The sequence below is a fragment of the Crocodylus porosus genome, unplaced genomic scaffold (genome assembly GCF_001723895.1).
Source record: "Crocodylus porosus isolate Cpor-Errol unplaced genomic scaffold, CroPor_comp1, whole genome shotgun sequence".
Taxonomy (NCBI): domain Eukaryota; kingdom Metazoa; phylum Chordata; order Crocodylia; family Crocodylidae; genus Crocodylus; species Crocodylus porosus.
Window position 1 is genome coordinate 41,956,154 of NW_017728918.1, and position 13,613 is coordinate 41,969,766.

The following is a 13,613-nucleotide window of genomic DNA, read 5'->3' on the forward strand; positions in this document are numbered from 1 at the left end:
GCAGGCAAGTGTGCCCTTGGGGGCTCTTGCCTTGCCCACAGATTGTGCCAGGGCTGGGGCAGGGGTGAGCTCCCTTAAGTGCCTTGGTCTGCTGACTTTGCAAGGGTTGCTCAGCAGGCCAGCAGTGGCAGTAGTCCCCCCATCCCACAGCGGGCTTAGTTTAAAGCCCGGTGGAGCAGGTCAGCCAGTCTGGCTAAGAAGAGCCTCCTCGCCAGGGGAGAGAGGTGGAGGCCATCTCTGCCCAGCAGCTCACTGCCTCTCTCGCCAAAGAGCGGGCTGTGGTCATGGAAGCCAAAGCCTTCCCGATGACACCAGCTCTGCAGCCTTTGGTTCACTGCGTGGATCCCCCCTCCCTCCTCAGCCCATAGCCTGAGACTGGGAGGATGGACGAAAACACCACCTGAGCTCCCAGACCCCTAAGCCCCACTCCCCTGCTATTTCCCCTCTCTCCCTTCTGGAGCATCTCAATCTGGGTATCTCACCTTCCTGTGGCCCTTCTTGCTGCTCCTGCCAGGACCCTCCCACCTGGGAGAGTTCCTCCTCCTCCCCACTGTTCCCAATACTCCCACCTGTTGTGATGAGCGTCTTCGCACACCCTTTGCTGCCTCTCCTGGTGCTGCCACTCTCTCAGGTTGCAGGAGCTGCTTCTAGCTCACCTCCAGCATTGGTGGTTTGCTCTTTGCCACTGTTGCCACTGCTGGCATCTGGAGCCTCTTCTCTCTCCTCCTCCACTGCTTCTCCCTCCCTGGGAGAATCTCAGTGTGGGTCTGGCATTCCCCACACTCCCTGGATCCACACTGTCATCCCTTTTTCCTCCTCCACTGGCCATTTTTATCACTGCCGGCCAGCGCCTGCCGGTGACATCATCAGCCGGCCTCAGCTGTATAAAGACATGGCTAATGAGCCGCGCGGGTTTCTCTCCCTGCTCCCACGGTGTTGCAGCTCTGGCTGAGGTTAAGGAGTTTTTCCTTATTTTATTTTCTATGTTTGTTTGTTTCTCCTTTCCCTGTCCCTTCTGTCTCCTGTAACTTTCTTTTCTTGTTCGGGGTCCTTCCCCCCATTCTCTCCCGGGACATAGGAAGCACATGGTATTTTTGTATTTTTAAATAAAGTCAAACTAGCAAGTCAAGAAGGGGAAGAGGGAGGACAATTGTAGGCCAATCAGCCTAACCTCTATCCCAGGGAAAATTCTGGAAAAGCTCATTAAAGAATCTATGTGTGATACACTCATGGAAGGTAAGATTCCAAATGACAGCCAGCATGGCTTTGTCGCAGGTAGGTCTTGTCTTACCCAACTCATCTCCTTCTATGACCAGGTCTCCCACCACCTGGACATGGGAGACAAGGTAGATGTTATATACCTAGACTTACAAAAAGCCTTTAATCTAGAATCCCACGATATCCTTGTGGGAAAACTGGAAGATTGTGGGCTAGGCTGCTTGATGGTTTAGTGGGTGGGAAACTGACTACAGGGTAGGACCCAGAGAGTTCTCATGAATGGATCTGTGTTGTCCTGGTTCAAAGTGACCAGTGGTGTTGCTCAGGGGTCCATGCTTGGACCAGTGCTTTTCAACATTTTTATCAATGATTTGGATGGGGGCATAAAAAGCTCGCTGGCCAAGTTTGCAGACAACACGAAGTTGTGGGGCAACGTGGTCACATCAGAAGATAGGTTGCAGATACAAGCAGACCTGAACAGGCTTGAGATTTGGGCAGACTGGAACCAGATGAAGTTTAATACTTCCAAGTGTAAGGTGCTCCATCAGGGGGCAAACAACCCTCAAGATACATACAGGCTTAGTGGTGACAGCTTGATGTGCACCATGGCTGAAAGCGACCTAGGGGTAATGACTGACCATCGGATGAGTATGAGCTGTCAGTGTAAGGTGCTGGTCAGCAGGGAAAATAATACGCTGGCATGCATCAAACAATGCATCTCATGTAAAACTAAGGAAGTGAACCTCCCACTGTACTTAGCACTGGTGAGACTGCAGCTGCATCCAGTTCTGGGCGCTGCACTTCAATAAGGGTGTGGAAAAACTTGAGAGGGTCCAGAAAAGAGCTACCTATATGATAAGGGACTTGCAAGGCAAGCCATATGAGGAAAGTCGGAGGGACCTGGGCTTCTTTAGCCTGAAGAAAAGCAGGTTGAGAGGGGACTTGATAGCAGCTTACTGCTATATTAAAGACGTGGATCAGGAACTCAGTGAATGACTGTTCACTAGGGCACCCCTGGGGAAGACCATGACCAATGAATATAAACACCTGGAAGGTCACTTCAGGCTTAATACCCAGAAAAACTCCTTCACAGTCAGGGTGTCCAGACTGTGGAATTTACTCCCTCCAGAGGTGGTGCAGTCACCTACCCTGGAGGTTTTCAAGAGGAGATTGGATAGTCACCTCGCTGGGGTCATCTAACCCCAGTTGTCTTCCCGCCTAGAGTAGGGGACTGGACCCAATGATCTGCAAGGTCACTACCAGCCCCTAACAATCTATGAATCTATGAAAAAGATTGAATCTCCTTATCTGGCATTCTTCCTTGGATCTCTCAATTTGTAGCAGCAGGATGCTAGCTGCCATCGTTCCCCTGCTTTACCTGTGGCAGGTTAGGGTGCTAGGCTTTGTGACTGTGTGACAGGGTTGACTGTATAGTTTTGGTAATAGATTAAAAAAGGATTTGAATAGGGTGATTTGGATAACAATGATCCTGCCTCAGGAAAGGTGTTGGACTAAATGACCTCCAGAGGTCCCTTCCAGCCCTACTTTACTATGATCCTATGATTTGTAAAAGTGAATATATGTATGAATTTCATGTAGGAATATATAATATTTTGAAGCTAGATGCTTTGTCCCAGTTATCTTACACAACCATAGAGCACTGATAAAACTGGAACATAGCATGTGCCATATCAGTTATATAACTGATCTACATGTGTACATTGCCTTCAGCAATAGCCAGGGCTAAACATTCAGAAAAAGACAATACCACCTTCCATTCTCTGGGTCTATAATATTACTACCATTTATGCAACTCCCTGGGAGAAAAAAAAATTCTTCCAAGTTCCATTAACTGGTAGCTTATAAACTGAAGCACAGGGTTGGTTGTTACTCATTCCCAAGAAGATGACTTTGTGATGAACGAATCAATAAAAAAATATGAAAATTTTTATAAGCTGATCTATGTGGAAAATTAAAAACTGTTCTGGATAATAATGTTTCCTTTGTCCTTCCATTGGAGGGAGATATTATATGGCCTACACATCAGGAGCTACACTTTACCCTATTCCATGGTTGTCCAATTTCTAGCCTGTAGGCTCATGACCAGGTGCCATACCCTGCATTGCTCCAGGTGCTGCTGCAACCAGAGTCTCCAAACTTCCTTCGCCTTCTCCATCTTCCACTTTCTCCTCCATGAGCTAAGATTCAAGAATCAGTTAACTGGTCCTGAGGGCAGAGCAACATGAAGGGGCTCCCTTAGCTGTCACAAATACAATGTGTGAGCTCTCAGACATTCCAAAGTTGAAAAGCCTTTTCCTATCCTAGCATAGTCAGATAGCAAACTAAATGCCTCTCCTCCCACATGGCTTTATATAACCAACATGGGGTAAGAGAGAGAATGAGAGCTGCGTATCTGAGACTTTCTCTGTGTACAAAAGGTGCAGAAGGACTGGAATTAAGTAGAGCCACTCCACTTCCAATATGTAGCAGCCAGCAAAAAACTAGCAAATTTTCTAAAGGGCTGATAAAACTTATGTCTTCTTATCAGACAAAGGGAAGTCCAGAGGAACTGTACATTAGAGGGAGGTCTCTGAAGGACTTTGCTTTGTTCTATGCTTCTCCTGAAGTGATGTATGTACAAATGACTCTTTACTCAAAGGTAAAGTTTTGGTCCACCCTAAAGGTAAAGTAGAACCAAAGCTGGTTTGCAGGTGCTACTTAGAACAAAAATGAGATGTATACTTCAGAATCATTTCTTGAAAACTTGGACTTTACAAATTTGAACATGTGTTTTTTTAACTGGTACAACTGAGTAACAGTGGAAGAATTACTACTGTTGAAATGAAGGACACAAGAAAAGGGCAAGAGTGTGGGAGACTGCGAAAGTTTTCTATTCCTAAAGTGCCTTCTACTGAATCAGGCTCTCTTTAGAGATTTGTATTCTTTGATCACTACTTGCTAGGTTTGCATACTACTGAGTATCGCATTGCAAATGATTAATGGTTTTTGTTACTAATTGGATTAGTGCTATCTTGTGCAGCCTATTTCAAACATACAGCAAGCTATTCAGGGAGCTGCAGCTTATGCTCTTTATGCAAAAATTAAAATTTCAGCATCTAGTATACAAGCTTATTTCCTAGCTCTAGCATTATTAGTTGTTTACTTATTTAAAATTGGATTTTATTTATGTTCTCAGACCGTGTGTTCCCAATTTATCTATAGAGTTCTATGCTCTAATATAAACTACGGTGCTTAACTAACATCAGTATTTCCTATCATACTTAGGACCAGAACATTGCTTGAGCTGTAGGCACAAAATAGTTTGTAAGGGCTTGTTTTGGTTTCAAAATGAAGGTTTCTGTAGTCCAGGGTTACTTTTCTGCTCAGTAGGAGAGAAAGATAGAGAGGTTCCAATATCACAGCCTAGACAAACATACCAAGTAGCCCAGTATAGTAGATCAGCATGCTGTTAAGTTTCCTTTGCCCTAAGTGGGCTGAAGCATTCTTACTTCACTTAATTTCCAGAGCACAGCCTTTCTTTCTGCTACCTCTTCACAGAGAGGGAGTCTTGCAGGTCAGCTGTTCTACTACTTTAAGAGCATTACTGGCTATTCAGAAACCCACTAGTTTAAGAAAAACCATTCCCAGAACTCCACTTTCATGGTCACTTTAAGATTACAATGTGGGCCCTGCTACATGTTCAACTTAAAGCTGGATAGAAACTCGCTATAGAGTCAATACACGTTTTCAGGCACTAAGTTTATAGCTGGTTGGCTCCTGTTATAGCTGATAGTTATTTTTATCATGTGATAATTACTTGGCAGGTTTGGCCGGTCTAAATTTATAGTGTGATTAACTAGTTGTGCGATAATTAGTTTGCACTTGTGGCTAGTCTAAATTTATTGTGTGGTTAACTACTGAATTGCATAATACACAGAATTTGTAGCAGGGGCCTCTAACTCTTCAGGGACATGTGATAAGGGTAACAATATGAACAATCTTTTCACAGGTTCCAAAAAGAAGATACTTTTTAGCTGGATAACATGAGAAACACACACATAGACCAAACTATACATCCTCAATGCAGTTCCCAGCCTCAGTTTCCTTGCCTCTCTGGCACATTCTTTGTGCAAAGGCCAGGATCCATTGAGTCATTCAGGGTCTATCTCCAGCAGCCCCTGGCTTCTCTTCTAAATCACAGACTCTGCTCCTAATTGGCTGCTCCCATCTTTAAATTTCCCCCCTTCCAGAATGATAGTGTACATGTCTCCCTTTATCTCTCCCACTACTTCTTGTGTAGCTCAGAATACTACCTATGTGCCTGCTTATCCACCACTGATTTCTTTGGTTTGAATTTTGGAATTTTCCATACATCAAAATCCAGTCCCCTGCAGTTCGAAGAAAAACTGTTTCTCTTAAGCTATAGGTAGCTCCTTAGCGGGTGACAGAACCTCCATTATGGTTAATAACCCTCCAGCAAACAGTGAATTCTCCAAAACGGCCACATCTCATAACAACTCCTTAAACTTCACTCATCATTCATAAACTATGCTGAAACCAGAGCCAAATTGGGGCTTTAATCCCAGGGACTCACATTTCAGGTGAGTGATGAGTGCCCTATCCATTTTACTATTGGCCTCTGGTTTCTCCATGTGGTATAAAGCAAGTCAGTACTCATTTGTCCAAAATAAGAGCCCTAATGACTCCATAAGCTCAACCATGAGATCCAGATTTCACTCCTAGATCCAATTAACATTTAATTATAATATACAAAGTAGAACAGCTTCAGATGGATATGAATAGGGATTTAAACCTACATCTTCCACATCCTGAGTGAAGACTAAATGCAAGGAATCTCGCTCTTTCTCGCTCTCTCTGTCTCTCTCACTTCATAAGCTCAGATCATGCTTACTGGTTTCAGTTTTGGTTGTGAATTCCACCAAGGCTTAGGAATGAGAGAGGCATAGAGATGTCTAATTTAATATTGCATGTTATTCTGATTAAAGCAATAGCATTATGCAGTATCAATAAAAAACACAGTAAAAGAATAAGGCCTAGCTAACTCATATATCTCAAAAGCTAGTAAATAGGGAAAATAGATCAAATGGGGTTGTTTCCAGTGGCATTTCACAAGAATTGGAATGCTACTCAAATAACAATGAGAAGAAGGCAGTCATAGAGAAGGTTCAGATTCATTTGTAAACCGGACCATTCAAAAAACTTTACTTCTGTACAGCCACATGCAAATCTAAGAACAAGAAATGAAGGCTAGTTCTGCAGAATGGGGGAGCACAGCTTGGAAAGAGGTGACTTGCATTGCAAAGGACTTTGACTGCCTACACACGTGTTCAGGCATGGGTGGGGGCGTGGGGAGAGAGTTAATTACAATGGTTCCCAGAGAGCCACTGTAATTAAAATGCTGCAGTGTCACATGAATTAATCCCCCAACCATTTAAAAATGGCTGCAAGATGCTTTATCTAAACCTCATCCAAAAAGGTTTAGATAAAGTGCCCAGGGCCATTTTAAAAATGAGCAGGGACTTAATACACATGAGGCTGCAGCAATGTTGGAGCTCTCTAATTAGATCATGGAGCAGACTTGATTAATTGAATCTGCTCTGTTACATTCTGATTAGAACTCCAAGGAGCACATGGATAAGCATCTTTGGGTGCATCCAGACGAGTGCGGTAATGCAGTATATGGCACAGCAGACATGTTTGGTATTACCTCTGTATATGGTATTGTTGAGAGTGGAACCAGTCATCCAGTCCAGGTGGACAGGCAGACAGAAATTTTTTTAAGGATAGTGCAGAATTAGGGTTCAGAAAAGAGCCGTAAAATGATTCAAGGGCTGGATAAAATGCTAGGTGCTAATAGAGTCTGTGACCTATGATGAAAAGTATAACAGACTCTGGAAATCAAAACCAAATAAATTCAAATTAGAAATTTGGCAAAAGAAAAAAACAATTAGGAAAATTAAATATTGGAGCAAACTTTCAAGCAAAATGGTAAGTTTTTGCATCTATTATCTTCTTCCAATTAAAGACCTGATGGCTTTCTGGGCAGGGAAGATGCGTTTTAGCCAGACAGAAGTTTATTTTCTATTATACGGGTGTAAGAGGCATTCTTTACATAGGAGGAGAGACTAGAGCCCCGCACCCATTAACCTCTCATTCTAAATGCACCTAGATTATAAGCAAGACATGCATTTTTATGAATAAATAAAAACATTCTATGAATCTAATTTTCTCCAAATTCCAGACCTACTTTTAGATGTTTCTTTTACTTTTTCTCCCCATCTTATTATTTCTGTATTGTTGATAATCATATTATCTTGCATTTCTATATCCTTTTTTGGCTTGAAAGATTCAAAAGTATTTTGGAACAGTCCTATTATTAAAATCAATGGTAACATTTTCATTAGCTTCCGTGAGCTAAGATTGGGCCTTGCTATATACAAGAATCACTTTACCTACCGGGGCTGTCGGTTGTTGTAATGTCAGTCTAATGGGATAGGCAGATGAGATTCTTTGGGTAGATGTGATATCTTTTATTAAACCAACTAAATATTTAGTCTAATAAAATATTTAGTTAGTCTAATAAAATATATATTTAGTTCATCTAATAAAACATATATTTAGTTGGTCTAATGAAAGATATGACATCTACCCAAAGAGCCTTGTCTGCTTTTTCCCACCAGGGAAATTCATCCACTTCAGAACCAGAACCAGACTATGTAAGCTGATGAACAATATGCAAGCATGCTAAAGGATATATTAAGGTAGCAGGAAAAAGAACATCTAATGCAACTGAACCTACATGTTGGATGTTGGTAGACAGAACAGAATTACTCCAAATGGATTTCATCCAGGACACTGGAACCAACATTTCTGTTCTACCAAAAAATGCCATGGACAGTTTAATAAGCAAAAGTGATCAGGATTTTATTTTCTGTTTTACCCAAAAGACATTCTCAAAAGGAAAATGTCACAAAAGGAAAATAATGTACTGTTTTGCTCTCTTAGGGGCTTCAATCTAGTCATGCTGAGTTCCCACAGCACCCATAAGCCAAGCGTACAACTGTGTAGCCACATCAGTAATGACTTCTCATGTCTCTGACAGTTTTTGCACAGAGGAAGCTATTCCCAGTGGTATATTGTATCGTATTCTGCATGAGCGCCATGTCATCACATGCTCTTGGGGTGTGAAGAAAAAATATGAGTAGCCGTTCATACCTGTCATTTGTTGGAACAAAGACTAAGCTGACAACTGATATAGTGGCTCATGTTAATTTGACAATGTTCACTTGAGACTGAGACCAGAGCATTTATCTGTTATCTAAGCCAAACTCCTGTCATACAGATGAGCAGGTAAGACATTCATTGTTTTTGTGCCACTTCATCCCCTCAAGCATTGAAAGGTACCAAGGACAAAAGTGCAGAGATTATTTTATATCCACTTTCTGCCTCAAGCTGATCTGAATTTAGCTCCAGTTGCCCAAGCTTGTTAGACTTGCTTTTCTAATCATGTAATATTTTGTGATGAAGTTTATATACTGCTGGAAAATCTTTATATGCTCTCGAAGAGAATTCCATATATATCAAGCTGTGTCCAATGGGAAAGAGGATTTTCAGCAAAGGGCTCCACAGACAAAATAATGAAAGCAGGAAACAGAGAAGAAAAAGTGTGGAGTGACCCAAAAAGAAACTGAAGGGCGGGCTGGACCATCTCAAAAGAGATCTATATAATATATAGTATATATTATAGGCTTAGAAGCATTGGTTCCAGTGCTCAGTGACTGAGTCCAGCAGAAAGTGAACAACAAAAGCAAGTACAGCTTCCTTGCCTTTCAGAAAAGAAATAGAAATTCCCAGGACAGAAGTCTAAGATCAAATGGAAACTTTCCTTCTAGGACATAAGTAGGAAAATATCATGGGGTATTATACAGTGTTGAAAAGTTGAAAAACTGCTGAAATGGCAAGCTGCTGCTAAATTTCTCCCAAAGACATGCATGGTTAATACCACTGTGCCTTCACTTATAGAACAAAAGCATTTCTAACCCCAAGCCATTCCCCCCACAATTCTTAAGACTGACTTAAAGATTATGAAGTTTTAAACAAATATAGTTTTAATGCTTTTATCAGTCTTCTCATTTATTAAGTCTTTCAGATTTACAAGTTTCTGTCTCCAAATGTGATAGCTGGAAGTTGCTGTTAAAAGGAAGAGCGGGGAGAGAGAGAGAGAGAGAGAGAGAAAGAGAGAGGGAGGCTTGGACTTTAAGGAAACCACTATATATTGTGCTCCACAGGATAGAGTTGTCATCATCAAGTAAATTAAGTAAGCAGAAAAGCTATTTGTACTGTAGGCACAGGTATCTGAAAAAACACCTGTCTGGAGCTCTGAATTGACAGATTAAAATTAACTAGAATATCTGAAATAACAGGCTTTTGATTTGCATCTTGAGGGGTGGTTCACAGGTCTCTTAATGAAACATGCTAGACTGAAATTTACATTGGACTTGATATCAGCAGGATGAGAAAGACATGAGAAAGGGTACATGTCTTGATGCTAAAGATAAAAATCTTCCTTGATTGGTATGTGACCCCCTCCTTTCTCCTCCACTTGCCCTTCTTTATGCATTTTGCCAAACATCCTCCCTTCTGTCATTTAAGTCTCTTTCATGGGAGAAAATGGTTAAAGGGGAGATTGTCTGTCAGCAAAGGGCTAGAGTACTTCCAAAGCCTTGTTCTTGGAATACATTCCATTCGAGTTTTGACTTGCTTGAGCTAGAAGAAGGTAGGTTGGCTCTTCAAAAAGGAGTGGGGAGAGACCACAGAAGATATAATGTGTTAACCAGCCTTCTTCATGGAAGAGGGCTTCCACATCTTCCTTATTACTGAGGAGGATGACCTCACTAATACTCAGACAGGAGTGGATGTACTAATAAAAACTAGACCTTCTGCACCCCCTAATATTGACCATGCAATGTAACTTTAATGTTTCAGGAAGAAAGAAATATCAGCCAGCACTGGTAAAACCTTCCAAACCGAAACATATGATGATATATTCTGCTATGCCATATGTCACCAAAGAACAATTTAGGAGTGATTAGAAAGATACTGATATGCGTTTAATCTATTCTCTAAAAGTCAGTTGCCATGATTACCACAAATCTCCATGCAGTGTTCATAGCTGAAGAAGCCATAAAAACCTCCAGAATGACCTAAAACTTTTTTTACACTTAAAAATGTCATATTTTTACAGTCTGATATCTTGAACCCTTCTGAGGTTAGAAGTCAAGTTGAACTCACTGGGAACCCAAGAAAAAAGAAATTTACAATTCCACATTTTATCCTGAAGCACTCCAAGATCAGTGGTCTTTATTGCTGCAATTACGTCCACATACAGGAAATTAGTTATGCATTCTAGTTCCATGTTACATGTAATTTTAAAATGAAATTCTGCAATGTGGAGAAAAAGGAAAATCTTATTATGTATGCATTAGAGTGGCAGAGGCTCAGGACACCATTTGCTAGCCATCCCATAAAGACATGCCTCCTATTTAAAAGAGTACAACACAATCTGAAAAAATCAGAGAGGAAGGGCAAAGATAATAATAGCAAGAAATGTGCTAGCAAAGTGCACAATTAACTGATTTTGAGTGAGTCATTTGACATTTGTTTTCAATTACAAGTTATGAGGACAAAAAAAAATTAAAAATCTCTTAACTGCTCATTCACCTCTGTTGGCCACCTACATAGACTTTGGCAGATGGTGACTGTGTCATACCACAAGAGGAAGGATTTTGGTCCATTTAAGAGGGGTGATTGATTACACACAGACTATATATATATATAATATAGTCTCCTCTTTATTAGTAGATCCTATATTATGACACTTATTCTGAGTTTTGTTTTTTCCAGGGTTTGTTTGGGGTTCGTTAAAGAAATGTAGGGATTTACATGTGGTGGAGTACCTGGCCACGTTGCATGCCAGTTAGGCTCCCTGAGGCTGTGCCTGCTCACAGAGGGCATGGCAATTCCTGGGTGGGCATGCAGGAGCACACCACCCAGAGACCCCCATGAGTGGACACAGGCCCAGGGAAAATGATTGGGTTTCAGGGGTCAGGTGAGCACAGGTGCCTCCTCTGCCTGACTACAGCTAATATGTCTGTGGCTGATGATGATGGGGATAGAGGAGAAGGGGTGGCCCAGCTGCTCAGCTGTGCTTACCTGCTCTTGGCTCCGGCAGCCTGGGGAGCCCACTGGGAGGCATGCAGGAGCACCCCCCAAGAGTACAGGAGTACAGGCAGCCTGCAGGCTCCCCCTCACTCCCACCAAAGGGCAAATGTGTTCTGCTCACTTGCAAACTAACATACAGTGCTTACAACACCCCCCCCCCCATAAATTTGATCAATTCCACCTCAAGCTTTTTGAACATCTGTACTTAGCCATAAATATATAGTGGTGCTTAAGATATTCTAACATTCCATACTTAACACAAGTCAGTGGAGATAATTTAGTGAGCATATAGAAAGTGAGACAGACCACAGTGAATAACAATGAAGCCGTCATATGACTATTACCTATACCTGCATGGCAAATAAAATATCTAAATAAAAGTATCATTTAGCTTGCTATTTCCTACACTGCAAAACACTTTCCAACCCTCCAGGGGCCAAATGTGAAATATGGAGTTGATTATTGTAACGGTGTTTTATACAGCAGAGATTTGTAAAGCAGAAAACTCCAACATAGACTGCAAACATTTCTTGACTCTTCACTGATTTTTATGCTAAGATACAGCGTGTGCAAATAATTAGCAACAAAAATATCAATTTAGGTACTCAGATATCTCTCTTCTTCATCATGTCCAAATGCAGAGATAATCAGCAACACAGTAAGATCCAGCAAGGAGAACAGAAGTGAAGCTAGGAATTTAAAAGAACAGTAACTTTAAACCTAATCATAGTAGACAAATACTGATTTAAAACACAATGTAGAATTTTACTATCACATTTTTGCTATTTAAAACTGTTCTTTGGCTCTCTGTTGTTATGTAAACAGGAGGAGAAGGTCAAAGTAAAACTGGCTATGCATAAAGGAAACAAACAAAAACAAATTGATGCTTTTCACTTTTCAAAAGCACAATCAACTGCTTTTTCACTTTTACTGGTTGGTAATTTGTGCTTAAGATTCTAACTGAAAGATTATTAATGTATATGAATGTTGGTCCTTTAGGGCAAACATAACAAAATATTAACACATATTTTCACCATATTTACCTTCATTAAAACTCCTGTATGTAATCTCTCTATTTTCTCAAGCTTTTCTTGATCAAATACACACCAATATTAAGATTCATACTTGCTCATTTAATGAACTATTCTTAAATTATGTTCTAGAAAAGGTTATAACATTTGTTGTGTTTAGGGTGCCTATATCTATTACAAATCCCACCACGTCATTGTTTTTCTAATTAAGAATGTTACAATAAATACAAGTCTTTGTGTATCAGTCCCTAGGTATACTCTGCTTCCAGCCCAAGATTTTTCTGTAAATAATATGTTTGAATTGCAGAAGACATAAGGAGTATCACTTGGTATGTTACATAGATAGCTCTACTGAAGTCAAACAAGCTGCATTGATTTATGTCAGCTAAAGAACTAGTCTATGTGCTGAGTACTGAAAAACAGTTGATCTGTATTACATACCGTTTCTTTTCTCCACATCCTCAAAAAGCCTGTCTCTCTAGCATGTTCTCACAGCCTCTCAAGCTACCTATGTCTAAAACTGTTGTCTTTTAATGAGAATCGTACTTAACCAGCACCCTGTTCTACTTTGCTCTTTAGGGACATATTTTCCCTTGTCCTAGTTTCAGCATTCAAGTGGCATGAGTCTTTCTTAACTCAGATTACTGCAAAGCAGGACAAATTCCATTGAAAAAGAGAAATCTATATAAGCTAATTAACACAGCACAACATTAAGCCTTGATAGCTTGATATTGCCTTGGAATCAGTTGCAAAACTCCCATTGACTGCAGTGATGCAAGATCAAGCCCCATCTTCTGAACTCCTGAACAACTTTTATTGTATGTGAACAGCTCAGTGAAGACTCAAGGAAAGATGTGTTTAAAATTGTATTTTGTCATACAGGGAAGTACTCTATTGCCTTTAGTGTGTCTACATGGCAGCTTTCTATTTGCATAAGTGGCATTTTTGTCACTTACACTCAGGTTGAGATTCTGTTATCCCTGCAATATGGGTTCAGGAGCCCAAATGCATAGACTGAGCATACACAATAGGCTTTGCACTGGCTAGGCAAGTAAACAGCTATGCATGAACACCCACTGTGGACATGTATGTGCATCTAAGTCATGAAAATGTAGCCAGTTA